Source organism: Glycine max, chromosome 18 (assembly GCF_000004515.6).
Source record: "Glycine max cultivar Williams 82 chromosome 18, Glycine_max_v4.0, whole genome shotgun sequence".
NCBI classification, from domain to species: Eukaryota; Viridiplantae; Streptophyta; class Magnoliopsida; order Fabales; family Fabaceae; genus Glycine; species Glycine max.
This window is the reverse complement of record NC_038254.2, coordinates 30,710,097-30,725,117: the sequence shown is the minus strand read 5'-3', so window position 1 is coordinate 30,725,117 and position 15,021 is coordinate 30,710,097. Positions and strand designations below refer to the sequence as shown.

Below are 15,021 nucleotides of genomic sequence, written 5' to 3'. Positions count from 1 at the left end.
TATGGTGTTGTTGAAGATGTTCTTATGAAAGAAGATAAGTTTGTGTTTCTGATGGACTTTGTAGTGATGGATATCAAAGAGGATTCAAAAGTCCCCCTCATTTTAGGAAGGTCGTTCATGTTGACCATCTAAACTATAGTTGATATGGGGGAAAGCAAGCTCACTATCAAAGCAAGGGATGATGAAATTATCTTCAATATATTTGATGCCATGACTTATCCAAATTATGATTTGAATTGTTTTTAAGGCGGATATGGTAGATGAAATGATTGACTACAAGTGGGATCAAATGTAAGTTTACAATCCTCTTCAATAGGCTTTAATAGATTCTTGTGATAATTTGGATGAGGAGGATGCAAGGGAATTAAATGTTAGCTTGTTGCAACTAGATAATTCCAAAGAAATTCAACCTAATTAAGGAGTATTTGAAGAATTAAAGGTGAAAAGTGAAAAGAAAGAAGAAAATACCAAGCTAAAGCTGAAAATGCTTCCATCTCATTTGAAATATATTTTTCTAGAAGAGGATGAGGGAAAACCAATCATTATTAGTAGTTCTCTTTTTGGGTTGGAGGAAGAAAAACTAGTGAAAGTCTAAAAGGATAACAAAAATTGGCTGGAATATTTTCTATCTAAAAGGTAATAGCCCATCATTTTGCATACATAAGATTATGCTTGAGGAAAAAATTAAACCAATTGGTCAACCTCAAAGAAGACTTAATCCTATTATGAAAGAAGTAGTAAGGAAATAGGTGCTTAAGCCAACATGATATACCCCATCTTCAATAGTGCATAGGTTAGCTCTTTGCAAGTGGTGCCAAAGAAAGGGGTTATGATGGTCATCAAAAATGAAAAATGAGTTCATTCCCTTAAGAATCGGGATGGAATGGAGGATGTGCATTGATTACCACAAATGTTGGAGGAAAGATCATTTTCCTCTCCCTTTTATGGATAAAATGTTGGAACTTGAGATTTGTTTATGATGTTTTGATGATGTAGTGCCTTGGGACACACGTACTTTTATGTTTTATGTTTTGAGGATCTTTTATGGGTGATGTTTATATGACATGTTTGTACTCACAATTTTTATAAGGAGTAAAAGTAAATCTTTTCGCGTCAAAGTCTATTGTGTTTCCATGTAATGACATACAAGGTTGTTAAATTCATGGTATCAGAGCTGGTCGTGTCGTTTGGGAACAAACCTATGGGGAGTAAGTCTATTATGTTTCTATTGTGTGATGTTCATGTATTGATGTGTGAACTTTGCTTGTTGATTGAGGATCTTGATCTTCATTTACTTTCTTTTGACGTTTTTGGCTTGGTGAGTAGGATTGTGAAACTTCCTAGGACTCTTCTTACACCTCAACCTCCATTTAACAGTGCTCAGATTGCTCGTGCTTTTGAGATAATGGCAACTACACTGCATAAGAAAAGTACCACCATAGCTCCACAACATCAGGCAGCTTTGGCTTAGCTTGAGGCGACCTGATTGGCCGCTAAGGCAAATTGAATTGTTGTTCCTCAAGTGTTTCAAGGTCTTACTAAGTTTAGGTGGAATGATCCTCCTTAGTTCAAGGGGGACTTTGATCCAAATGTAATTGATCATTGGATTAGAGAGCTATAGATGATCTTTCATGTTATGGCTTGTCCTGAGGACAAGAAAGTGTCTTATGTGGTGTTCATGTTAGCTACTAAAGCAGAGTTTTGGTGGCATGGAACCCAATCAATGATAGAAGCTCATGGGGAAGCCTTCAAGGAACGATTTTTGGGCAAGTACTTTCTAGAGAGTGCTTAAGATCATATAGAAGATGAGTTCATGATGCTTCAGCGAGGAAACCTATTTGTGCATGAGGATGCAACTAAGTTTGAGTGCTTGGCTCATTATTACTCTCAAGTTACTACTAAGGCTTGGAGATGTAAGAAGTTTGCAGAGGGTTTAAGGTTTAAGGTGCAGAGGACAATTTTTCTGATGGCTATCATAGAGTTTCTTGCCATGGTTGAGAAGATGAAGATTGTCGATGTAACACCCCAATCGAATCACACCAGAATGAGAGGGATCCAGAGGTTGTACAAGTATGGAATTGTGCAATTGAGGATGACTTAAAAGGAGTTAATTGGTATTACCTATACCAACAAGATACATCTATTTTTACTTTTCGGTAGTCCATCACTTAAGAACTTCATAGTTAAGTATGCTTGGCTTGGAGTAGTTGTGGGATGGGTGACCATCTGGGAAGTTTCCCAAAAAGCATGTGAGTGAGGACAAAGCACGCTAAAAAATCTTGTGTTGGTTTGTGGGGTCATTCATTGATCCTGTAAGTAGGCAGAGCTTATTTTTGAGGTCTCAAAAAGGGCTACCTATGGAGTGTTCTAACCAATGGAGGGTTCTAAGTTCTAACCAACAAGGATGTTGAGTGAAGTGTCATAGTGTGAAGTACCATAGAGTGTGAGCCACTAAGCAGTCAACAATTAGGGATGTTATAATGGAGCACTTAGAGTGCAATAATCGGGTGTTGAAGACTCATGGAGATGGATCATCTAGACCTAAGAAGGGAAACCATCAGAAGAAGCCATACAATAGACCACAACAACATCATGGAGGTCCAATTGTGTCTCGTACAGGGAACAAGGGTGTCAGGTGATACACTTGTGGTAGACCGCACCATTTTTATCAGTGCACTTAGAAGGAAGTCATCTAGTGTAAGTGCCAAAAGCCCAGGCACATCTCAAAGAATTGCCAAGTTGTTGTGAAAACTAGGGTGTGTGTTGCATCTCATCAAGTATTAGGGTGTGTGTTGTGTGGAAGCAATGCCTTCAAAGGTTATTTTGATGATGCCAAAGAATCAAGAGTTAAGCAAAGTTTCAAGCAAAGATTCAAGAATCAAGTTTCAAGTTTCAAGATTCAAGATTCAAGAATCAAGTTTCAGGAATCAAGAATAATCAAAATCAAGATTCAAGACTCAAGATTCAAGAATCACGAAAAGACTAAATCAAGATAAGTATTAAAAAGTTTTTCAAAACATTGAATAGCACATGAAGTTTTCACAAAATCTTTTACCAAAGAGTTTTACTCTCTGATAATCGATTACCAGAAGGTAGTAATCGATTACCAGTAGCCAGCATTGTTTTTCAAACTGATTTACAAAGCTGTAATTGTGACATCCTGGAAATTTCTACCCGAAATTTTTGTAAACGGTGCATTTTGAATGGTTATATATATATAGGAGTGTTATTCAGTGTATGTATATACGTATATATATTCTTGGTAGAAGTAGGTATTTTGGGGGAAAGATACGCGGGTTAGGCTAATTAATGAAGAGAAATCCATAACTGGATGGGTATAGGTTAATTCTCAATTAATTAGTCTAAAAATCATCATTTTGCGTGCAACTTAAAATTTAACAAAACCAACCTCTGAACCACGCTCGGGGTTTCATTCTGAGCGTTTTGATATATATTGCTTACTTTCGAAAACTGGCCCCGACGGGTGCAGAGAAACGCGAGGGACTAAAACCAAAGAAATGGCACGCAAACCGAGGCAGGATTTTAGCATTTCAAAGGTCAGATTTTTCTCTTCTTCTTGTGGCTGTGCATGAGTCACATCAAGAGAAAAAGGTGGGCCCTTTTTGTTCCACTCAAAATGGGACAAGTGGCAAGTGCTTTAGAAAATAAAATAATAGGAAAAGAGAAAAGCCTTTTTTAAAAAAAAAACCCAAAAGCTATGTTCTCTCTCCTCACTCAGAAAATTCAGAAGCTTTCTCCCTCTCTCTCACGTAGCTTTCTTCTTCCTTTCTCACCCACCATTGTTGCCCAACAAAGCTCCAACCTTTGGTCACCATTTATGCTCCAAATTGTGAAAGGAAGGCATTTTCGGAGTCGTGAAGCGCATCTCTACGTGTGGGACTTTGAAATTTCAGGTTTGGGTAGACTTCTTTCTCACATGATTTTCGTGGGTATGGGGCTTTGGGAGATATGATGGGTAGTTTTACTAGGTTTATGCTTTATGATAGTTATTTGTGAAGAGATTTGATGAAAGCATGTTAAACTTGTCATGTTTGGTGTGAGTCAAGCTTACCCATTCTGTTTTAGGGTTTTTATGATGATGCTTGTGATGTTTGTGTGCTGAAATTGCTTATGGAAAACTGCTAGAGATGAAGGGTAGAGTTAACCTAGGGTTAGAAAGTGAGAATGTGGTGTCATGAGTGGAAAAAGAGTGAGGCTTTGAGAGTTGGAAGGCTAAATCTGGATTCAGTGGTAATTGGGGGTTAAAGTGAGTTAATCCTAGTTTGAAATGTCATTTAGGACTTAAGAGAAAGCTTAGACTGTGCAAATGAGGAATATGAGTGACCAAAGTGAAAACAAGAGCCATTTCTATGGTAAAATTTGGGTGTTGAGGAGTCAAATTTTGATTCGGTGGAATTTTAGGCGTAAAACCAGTTTGAGCAAGTTTAGATTAAGGTTATAGACTTGTGTGAGGTGAGAGTTTGCTCCAAATTTACCCTATTCTCATTTTCACTTCTCAAACCTTGAAAATCCACTAAATTGAAGGGTTTTAGATACCTAGATTTTGAGTTGCTTTGATCTGAAGCTTGTACTTGGTTTAGACATGATTTAGGACTTGTAGGATTCAATTTGGGCAAAATTGGATGAAGGCAAGAGTGGTTTCGAAAGTCTGCATTTTATGCAGAATTTTGCTGTCAAATATGTGCAGCAGAATTTTGTATATGTGCAGAAAAATGCTTGTGTATGGCTGGTGGTGGAAAGGGTAGTACATATGGGGTTCTGGAGATTTGCTAGCAGATCCCAACGGTCAAAATGTAGACTTATGTAATAGAGACTTCCAGTAAAATTTTCGAGTCGATCAAACTGTTAACGAATTGGAACGAAGAGAATGTTACTGGGGTATTTGAGTGTGAAAAGCTGTGATATTGGTTTGTGTTTTGGGCAGAGTTTTCTGCCTCTGCTCTATTTTCTTGGCTATGTTAGTTTATGATGCTTGGATGTTGAATTACTTAGATGTTGTGGAAGCTTGAGAGGATTGATGGGGACCCGGCGTTGAGAGGAACGAGGATAAGGGCTACGTGGGAGTACGAGAGCTCAGTGAAGGTGGGCAACTGGGGATGGTGGGTTTATGTGTGAATTGTGGATGTGGAGAGTTGACTTTCACCATCGCCCGACCGCCACCTAGTACCACATGTGATGGGTACCCCATAATCCTACAAGCTTGAAATGAGGAAGTGGGGAAGGGTGAGACTTCCTACTTTTATTCGTTGACCATAGAGTGGTACCTAGAGATATGTCGCGGGGGTCAAGAGACCTTGGGGACGTCAGGTGGGGTGCTATTGCCCAAAACCAAGCTTGACCAATCCCGACCCAACCCGGGCATAGTCAGTCAGTGAGAACCTGTGATGTACCTAAACAGGCGAGCTCCTGGCAGTCAACCGATAAAAGAACAAAGACCACAAAGCAAGGAGGCTTGTGTGGTGGCTGGCCAGCTATGAATCTTGAGTGATATATGGGATATGGTCTCTGGTAATCGATTACCAAGGGTGGGTAATCGATTACAAGGCTTAAAAGTGAAGACAGGAAGCTAAGATGGCCTCTGGTAATCGATTACCAAGGGAGTGTAATCGATTACTGAGCTTAAAAACGAGATCAGGAAGTTAAGAGGGCTTCTGGTAATCGATTACCAAGGGGTGTAATCGATTACCAGGCTTAGAAATGAAGGCAGCATGTTGTGGAGGACTCTGGTAATCGATTACCAATACTGTGTAATCGATTACACAGAGTAACAAGCCACTGGTAATCGATTACCAGTTATGTGTAATCGATTACACAGTGCATTTTGTAGGTTTTCATGTCCTGCAGCTATGTAATTTGAGTTTGGCCTCTGGTAATCGATTACACCTCATTGGTAATCGATTACCAGAGATGAAAAGCCTTGAGATACCCCTTTTACTTGTATGTAGTGGTTATGGACGCATTGTGTTGCTACCGTAGTTAGATCTCTCGTGAAAGAGTCTACCCCTTTCTTTTATTTCTTGTAGATCGTGATGGCGGCGCAAGTAATCCATGATCGAGTGGAGATGGAGTGCCTAGAGGGAGCTTGGGAGACCCTTGAAGTCAATGCGAGGTGCCGATTTCGGGGCACGATTCGATTCACGGCTACTTCATTGGTGCATCCAGAGGAACCCGCGCGCATGCTTCAGCGCACTGTGGAGTGGATATTACCCACGCCTACACCATATCGTCTAGTGGAGCCAGTCCAAGTGATCGAGGTGACGTCATCTGAGGAAGACCTTGAGGAAGGAAGACCCAGAGGAGCTACCTCCTGAGCCTGCTGTGGATGCTCTTGACTTCCTAGAGGATGATGAGGACCCACTCCCTGCAGTGGATTCTCCCAAGGACGTCATGTCGGTATCTGAGGCTGACTCTACGGAGGAGAGTGGCCCTGGAGAGATGGCGACTAGTGGAAGCTATTCATCATAGTAGACAGCTCATTAGACTAGGTTTATATACTTTTTGAGGGTGGGTGTATCTAGTGCTGACTGTTAGGTTTACTCTTTTGTTTTGTATGGGTAGACCTATTGTATAGGAATTTGATGAATGTATACATGTGGCTGAAGCCACCACCTTGGACACCTTTGCCCTGGATGACACTATGTATTTTGCAAAACTCCCATATTCTGGACAGCTTTAAATGATGAATGTAGTTATGTTTAATCTTGTTATTTGAAAAGAAAGCATTAGCAAACTTTATTTGCAAAAGAGTTTATCGACCGTATTTTACTTTATTATTTTCACGTGATGACCTAAAGTAATGGCTGGCATACCTTTCCTTTTGAAAAAGCTAAATATTTAGAGGTTATGAGTGATCAGAAAGAAATGACTCCGAATAGAGTTGTGAACTGGCCATTCAGGACTCTATAGTGATGATTTTCCCTCTGAACTTAATTATTGTGAAAATAAAATAAAATTTCCATGGCCTTTGTTGTTTAATTTATTACTATTAAACCAGTCATTATTTTGGGGACGCCACAGTAATCGATTACCATAATCATGTAATCGATTACCAGTGTTTAAAATGTTAAGATTTTCAAAATTCAAAATGAAGAGTCACATTTGTTGATGTGTAATCGATTACACCTTAATGGTAATCGATTACCAGTAACTGTTTTCGAAAAATTCATTTCCAAAAGTCACAATTCTTCAAGTGACTTGTTTCTGAAGATTCTTTCAAAAGTCACAACTTTTCTAAGTGACTAGTTTTAAAAGAAATTTCCAAGAGTCACAAACTTTGACTTGAGTCATCAAAAGATTATAAATATGTGACCATGGCATGAATTTGAGAATGATCCATCATTTCTTTCAATCATTCTATCTTTCAATCTATATTTCAACATCTTCTTTCATTTCTTTTAACAGAACTTTCTGGTTTCATTTCTCTTCATCCTTCTAAAAGATTTTGTTCAAAACTTTCTCTTCCAAGAAAAGTTCTTTGTTCAAAAACTTGTGCTATTCATCTTTTTCATTCTCTTCTCCCTTTGCCAAAAAGAATTCGCCAAGGACTAACCGCCTAAATTCTTTTGTGTCTCCCTTCTCCCTTTTCAAAGAATTCAAAATGACATAATCTGAGAATTCTTTTGATTCTTCCCTTTCCCTTAAACAAAAAATTTCAAAGGACTAATCGCCTGAGATATCTTTTGTTTCCCCTTCACAAAGTTTCAAAGGACTAACCGCCTGAGAACTTTGTCTTAACACATTGGAGGGTACATCCTTTGTGATACAAGTAGAGGGTACATCTACTTGGGTTGTTGTAACTGAGAACAAGAGAGGGTACATCTCTTATGGATCAGTTCAAGTGGAGGGTACATCCACTTGGTTGTTCAAAGAGAACAAGGGAGGGTACATCCCTTGTGGATCTTTGCTTGTAAAGGATTTTACAAGGTTGAAAGAAATCTCAAGGACTACAGGTCGCTTGGGGACTAGATGTAGGCACGGGTTGTTGCCGAACCAGTATAAAATTCTTGTGTTTGTCTTCTTCTTCCCTACACTCTTTAATTTCCGCTGTGCACTTTAATTATCGCTTTTACTTTTGGTTAAGTTTCTATTTCTGTTATTTACTTTCTAAACATTATAGTAAAAGCCTAATTAAATCTAGTAACATTAAGAAGGATAGATTTTTAATTAGTCAAGGTACATTAATAATTAATTCAACCCCCCTTCTTAATTATTCCGAGGCCACTTGATCCAACATGTTGATGCAAAGTAAGAAGATTGTGGCTTATGCCTCGAGTCAGTTAAAGGTTCATGAGAATAACTACCCTACTCATGATTTGGTATTAGCTTTGTAGTGGTTTTTGTTCTAAAGATATGGAGACATTATATTTATGGAGCCAAGTTTGATGTGCTCAGTGATCACAAGAGCTTAAAGTACTTGTCTGATTAGAAAGATCTCAACATGAGGCAACGAAGATGGATAGATTTTTTGAAAGAATATGACTTTAAGTTGATGTACCATCCAGATAAGGCGAATGTTGTAGTGGATGCTCTTAGTAGAAAGACGATTCAGGTGTCAGCTTTGATGATCAAGGAGTTAGAGTTGGTGGAGAAATTTAGGGATTTGAACTTATGTGTTGAGTTAGCCCATGATCACATTAGTTGTGGTATGATGACCATCACTAATGATTTTATTGAGGTGGTTAAAGATAAGTAATTGTTGGATCCTAGTTTATGGAAAATGATAGAGATGTTGGGTACAAAAAAGGTTGTGAATTTCAACATGGGTGATGATTGCATCTTGAGATTCAAAAGCAGAGTTTGTATACCGCAAGCTCCTGAGTTGAAGGGGCTTATCTTAGATGAAGGTCACAAGAGAAAACTTAGTTTGCTTCAAGGCACGACGAAGATGTATCAAGATTTGAAGAAGATGTTTTGGTGGTTTGGCATGAAGAAAGATGTTACAGACTATATGGCGGCTTGCTTGGCTTGTCAAAAAGCTAAGGTAGAGAATCATAGTCCTGGTGGTTTGTTGCAAACCATAGAGATCCCTGAGTGGAAGTGGGAAACTATCATTATGGACTTTGTCACACACACTTGCCAAGATCTACTAGAGGTTGTGATGCTATATGGCTGATTGTAAATAGGTTAACAAAGTGTTCTCACTTCTTATCTATTAACATGAGTTATTGATTGGAGAAGATGACTCAGTTGTAAATCAAGGAGATAGTATAGTTTCATGGAGTGCCTTCTGGCATTATTTTTTGACCGAGATACGAGGTTTACCTCAAGGTTTTAACAAAGTTTGCAAAAGGCTTTGGGAACTAAGTTGAGACTTAGTTTGGCTTATTACCCACTGATGGATGATGTGTCATTATTTTCTCCTATTTATTAACCCTTTTTGTCACCATTTTAATTACTGATTAGGCTTAATTGTCAAATTAATTATGCAGTTTTATCATTTGGGCCTACTTGACTAATTTTGTGTTTTTAATTTAATTTCAGGAGAATTATAAGCAATTGGGCTTGAATCCGAAATTGGGCTTGGACTTGAAGAGAGCAGACAATTTTATTTTATCAAATCTTATCTTATCCAGATTTTATTTCATCTAGATTTTATTTTATCCCGATTTTATTTCATCCAATCTTATCTTATCTTGTCCAGATTTTATTTTATTTCGTTTATGGGCTTGGACTTAAAATAGATTTGTAAGCTTTGGGGCTGAGGACCTATATAACAGCACCAAGGTTTTAGTTTAGGGATTTTTCCATTGCTCCTCTATCCCTTTGGGATTTAGCCACTTATTCCATATTTTTCCATACCTTGTCCTTGGCCTCATTACAACCTTAAAAGACCTTTTGATCCTCATGTGCTTGTGTTTATGGGTTGATTGTCAATTTTAGAATCTTGCCAAGTTTATGTGGTGTTTGCTTTCATGGGTGCTTTGAGGGTAAATAGTAGCCTAGACACTTGAGAGATAGAGTGTATATCTTGTGAGGCTTTATCACTTTTCATTCTTGAGCTGATTAACTATTTTGCCATGATTGGGTTGCTTGGATGATTTTCATGAATGTCTTGACTTTTTGGATCTCCTTATGTTAGATGTTACCCATTCCTTTCATTCCTTGATGTTCATTGAGAAATATGTGAATGTTTTTGTTTGTCTCCCTTTGATATCCTTGGATTTTGTTCTTTGTTTCATTTTGCCCAGGAGTGCAAAAGGCTAAGTATGGGGGGTTTTGATGTGCCATCATTTTCTTCTATTTTCTAAACCCTTTTTGCACCATTTTAATTACTGATTGGTCTTAATTGTCAATTAATCAGGCAGTTTTATTATTTGGGCTCATTTAGCTAATTTGATGTTTTTAATCTAATTTCAGGAATTAATGAAACATTGGGCTTAATCCGGATTTTGGTTATGGACTTGAAGAGGGCAAATAAAGCAGCGCTTACCTTAGTTAATTTCTAATTAGGAAATTTTGCAATTTTATTTTATGTTGTTCAGTGTTTATTTCGTTTTGGGCCAGAGTATTGTAATAGGGCCCAGTGACTTTGAGTGACTCTTTTTAAATAGCTGCCTTGGGATTCGTGCAGGGCATTCTGTTATGCTATTTTCATTATTCAGAGCTTTGGTTTTAGGTTTTCACATTTTTCTGTTCCCTTGTTACAATTTTCGTTCTTAATGCAAATTTTCGTTTTCTGCTTCTAATTACGAGTTCATTCGTGCTTCTTCTTCTACTTTCATTTACGTTTCTGTTCATTTACGTTTCTGTTCATTTATGTTTCTGTTTCATGTTTCATTTGCGTTTTCTGTTTGAATCCATGGAAGGCTAGATTTTCTGGTGTTGTTTCCTTTTGAGGACGAAGCCCAACTCTCTTTGAGGTTTCGCTTGTAATGTGGTTTCCTGGCAATTTCCCTTCACCAGTTATCCCAATTTCGTGAATATTAATCAGTGCATGCTTCGTGTTCGATTAATTGCCTCTGAGCCTAACTTGCGTTCATGCTTAATGGACGAAGGGCTAACTGGTGTACGTGGTGCCTAATCACGTATTGAAAACCCTAAGTTGATTTTCGCTTAGTAAATTGAAATAGGGTTGGATTAAGTGGTTGACTGTTAGGGACGAATTCTCCATAACCCAGGATAAGAGAATGACTTCTGAATCAGAGGAAACAACCCGTTTTTAATATTAGTAGTTTCGTATTCCAGTTTACTTGTTCTGCTTTTTAATTACCAAACAACCAAACCCCCCCCCCCCAATCGTTACTGTTACTGCAAGTATATTATTAACATTTGGTTTGTCACTGCTCGTTGGGAAACGACCTAGGATCACTTCCTAGTTACTGCATTTTCATGTTTATTTGATTCGGGTACAGCCTCGATCAAATTTGGCGTCGTTGCCGGGGAGCAGTGTCCAAAGGTTCATAATAGCTAGCTAGTGTTGTGTGTTTAATCCTTTCGTGTTTTATGTTTAAATTGTTAGTATTGTGTTAGTGTGTGTGTTAGTGTTGTTTAGTGTCCTGGTATTTTGTTTAATGTGTGTTCTGTTTCAGTTTTCCCATTAAGCGTTTCCCCTGTTTCTGTCTTGGGTGTTTCGCTGTGAAGATTGTGCTTGCGGCAAAAACAGAGTAGTAGTAGAAATCAATTAGAGACGGATTTTAGCGACCACCCATGCTGAATTATTTGAAATTTTTTGTTTTAGTAGCTAAGGTTGTTATTTTTGGCTGAATGTTTTTGTGGTAACTTCTTTTAATCCATATTTTGTGAGAAAAATAGCTAGAGCCTTTAGTTTGGTCAAATTTGAAAGTTCCAAAAAACTAGCAAATTTTGTGTTTGTCAAAACTTCAAACGGCCATAACTTTTGCTCCGGTTATCAGAATCGCAATTATTATATATGCATTTGGGGTAGAAAAAATTTTCCTACGCCGTGGAATCCCGCTGTAGGCTGGCTGAGGTCTCCATCGTCCAAAAAAAGCGATTCTGTCAAAAGTTTTTTATTTTTCAAGTTTTATTCACTTATTTTTCTTAACCTACCAATTTTAGCTTTCATAGTTAGACTTTGAATTTTTCTCTGAAATTTTTTGTGCTATCTTCTCATCATTTTATAAGGTTGCTCACAAAATTTCAAGTCATTTGGATATCATTTGAGGGTAGCTGTAGTTCAAACCTACACCTTTATTTACATGACAAGGCAACTAGTTGTGTGCATGCTGAATGTAGTGTATGACTAGAGGCAATCCATCTGACTTACAACCCTTTGATCCTGAGATAGATAGGACATTTCATAGATTAATTAGGCATCATTTTATACCTTTTGATCATTCTGAGCATTCCATAACTGGTGAATCTGTGCATTCTGTTATTGGTGATTTTGAACATCCTGATCTTGAGCATTATAATTTTGAGCATTCTGATTCTGAGCATTCTGATTTTGCACATTCTGAGAACATGGCACAACCTCCACCTCGTGAGAGGACTCTAAGGGAAATGGCTGCACCTGATTTCACCTATGAAAGCTTGTGCATCCAATACCCTAATGAGGATGTCCCATATGTTCTTAAAACTGGACTGATTCATTTGCTTCCAAAGTTTCATGGCCTTGCAGGTGAAGACCCGCACAAATATTTGAAAGAATTTCACATTGTCTGCTCCACCATGAAACCCCCAGATGTCCAAGAGGATCACATATTTCTAAAGGCTTTTCCTCATTCATTAGAGGGAGTGGCAAAGGACTGGCTGTATTACCTTGCTCCAAGGTCCATCACGAGCTGGGATGACCTTAAGAGAGTATTCTTAGAAAAAAATTTCCCTGCTTCCAGGACCACAGCCATCAGGAAGGATATCTCAGGTATTAGACAACTCAGTGGAGAGAGCATGTATGAGTACTGGGACAGATTTAAGAAACTATGTGCCAGTTGCCCCCACCATCAGATTTCAAAACAGCTTCTTCTCCAATATTTTTATGAAGGACTCAGTAATATGGAGAGAAGTATGATAGATGCTGCCAGTGGTGGAGCCCTTCGAGACATGACTCCTGCTGAAGCCAGAAATTTAATTGAGAAGATGGCCTCCAACTCCCAGCAGTTTAGCGCCATAAATGATGCCATAGTCATTAGAGGAGTGCATGAGGTAGCTACAAACCCATCTGCATCATCTGAAACTAAGAAGCTTGAAGGCAAACTGGATGCATTGGTCAACTTGGTAACCCAGCTGGCCTTGAATCAGAAATATGTACCTGTCGCAAGGGTTTGTGGTTTGTGCTCCTCTGCTGACCACCATACAGACCTTTGCCCTTCCATGCAGCAACCTGGAGCAATTGAGCAGCCTGAAGCTTATGCTGCAAATATTTACAATAGACCTCCTCAACCTCAGCAGCAAAATCAACCACAGCAAAGCAATTATGACCTCTCTAGCAACAGATACAACCCTGGATGGAGGAATCACCCTAACCTCAGATGGTCCAGCCCTCAGCAAAAACAACAGCAGCCTGCTCCTTCCTTCCAAAATGTTGCTGGCCCAAGCAGACCATACATTCCTCCACCAATCCAACAACAGCAACAACCCCAGAAACAGCCAACAGTTGAGGCCCCTCCACAACCTTCCCTCGAAGAACATGTGAGGCAAATGACTATGCAGAACATGCAGTTTCAGCAAGAGACCAGAGCCTCCATTCAGAGCTTAACCAATCAGATGGGACAATTGGCTACCCAATTGAATCAACAACAGTCCCAGAATTCTGACAAGCTGCCTTCTCAAGCTGTCCAAAATCCCAAAAATGTCAATGCCATTTCATTGAGGTCGGGAAAGCAGTGTCAAGGACCTCAACCCGTAGCACCTTCCTCATTTGCAAATGAACCTGCCAAACTTCACTCTACTCCAGAAAAAGGTGATGACAAAAATTTACCTAACAATTTCTGTGCAGGTGAATCTTCTTCCATAGGTAATTCTGATTTGCAGAAGCAGCACATTCCCCCTCTTCCATTCCCTCCAAGAGCAGTTTCCAACAAAAAAATGGAAGAGGCAGAGAAAGAGATCTTGGAAACGTTTAGAAAAGTAGAGGTAAACATACCTCTGTTGGATGCAATAAAGCAAATTCCAAGATATGCCAAATTCTTGAAGGAGCTGTGCACTAATAAGCGGAAGCTTAAAGGAAGTGAACGAATTAGCATGGGCAGAAATGTCTCCGCATTGATTGGTAAATCTGTTCCTCAAATTCCTGAAAAATGCAAAGATCCAGGTACATTCAGCATACCTTGTATTATAGGGAATAGTAAGTTTGACAATGCCATGCTAGATTTAGGAGCCTCTGTTAGTGTTATGCCTCTGTCGATTTTTAATTCTCTATCTCTAGGTCCCTTGCAGTCAACTGATGTGGTAATTCATTTAGCTAATAGAAGTGTTGTCTATCCTGTTGGTTTCATAGAAGATGTCTTAGTTAGAGTTGGTGAACTGATTTTCCCTGTTGATTTTTATATCTAGAATATGGAAGATGGATTTTCTCAAGGATCAGTTCCCATCATTCTAGGCAGACCGTTTATGAAAACTTCTAGAACTAAGATAGATGTATATGCAGGCACACTATCCATGGAATTTGGTGATATAACTGTTCATTTTAATATTCTGGATGCTATGAAATACCCATCTGAAGATCTTTCTGTATTTCGTGCTGAAATAATTGACCATGTTGTTGATGAATACATGACTGATCTTTATTCTAATCTGCATGCTTCTCACTCTTCATGCATTGAGTCTGAAATTGTACTTGATCATATGTCTGAATTTGATGCTGAGAGTGAATCTGAGAGTGATATTGATTGCATGTCTGGTGGTGGTGTTTTACCTCTCGAGATTGATTTTATAGAGTCAGATAGGACTAACCATGTTTCAGGAAGTACACATACCTCTGACTTTCTTTATGAGGTAAAGGCTGAGAAACCATCTCCTTCTACCACTGTCCAGCCGACCACACCAGAATTGAAGCCTCTGCCATCAAATTTAAAATACGCTTACTTGGATGATAGCAAG

The 15,021-nt window shown here is 38.7% G+C and overlaps 1 non-coding gene across 1 annotated transcript; it reads right to left on the bottom strand.

Annotated features, from left to right (window-relative positions):
- Positions 1–12,822: 12,822 nt before the first annotated feature.
- On the bottom strand, positions 12,823–12,929 carry LOC113000267 (small nucleolar RNA R71). Its single transcript, XR_003265558.1, has one exon. It is a non-coding gene; the product is annotated as a small nucleolar RNA R71 (small nucleolar RNA).
- Between the last annotated feature and the right edge of the window lie 2,092 nt (positions 12,930–15,021).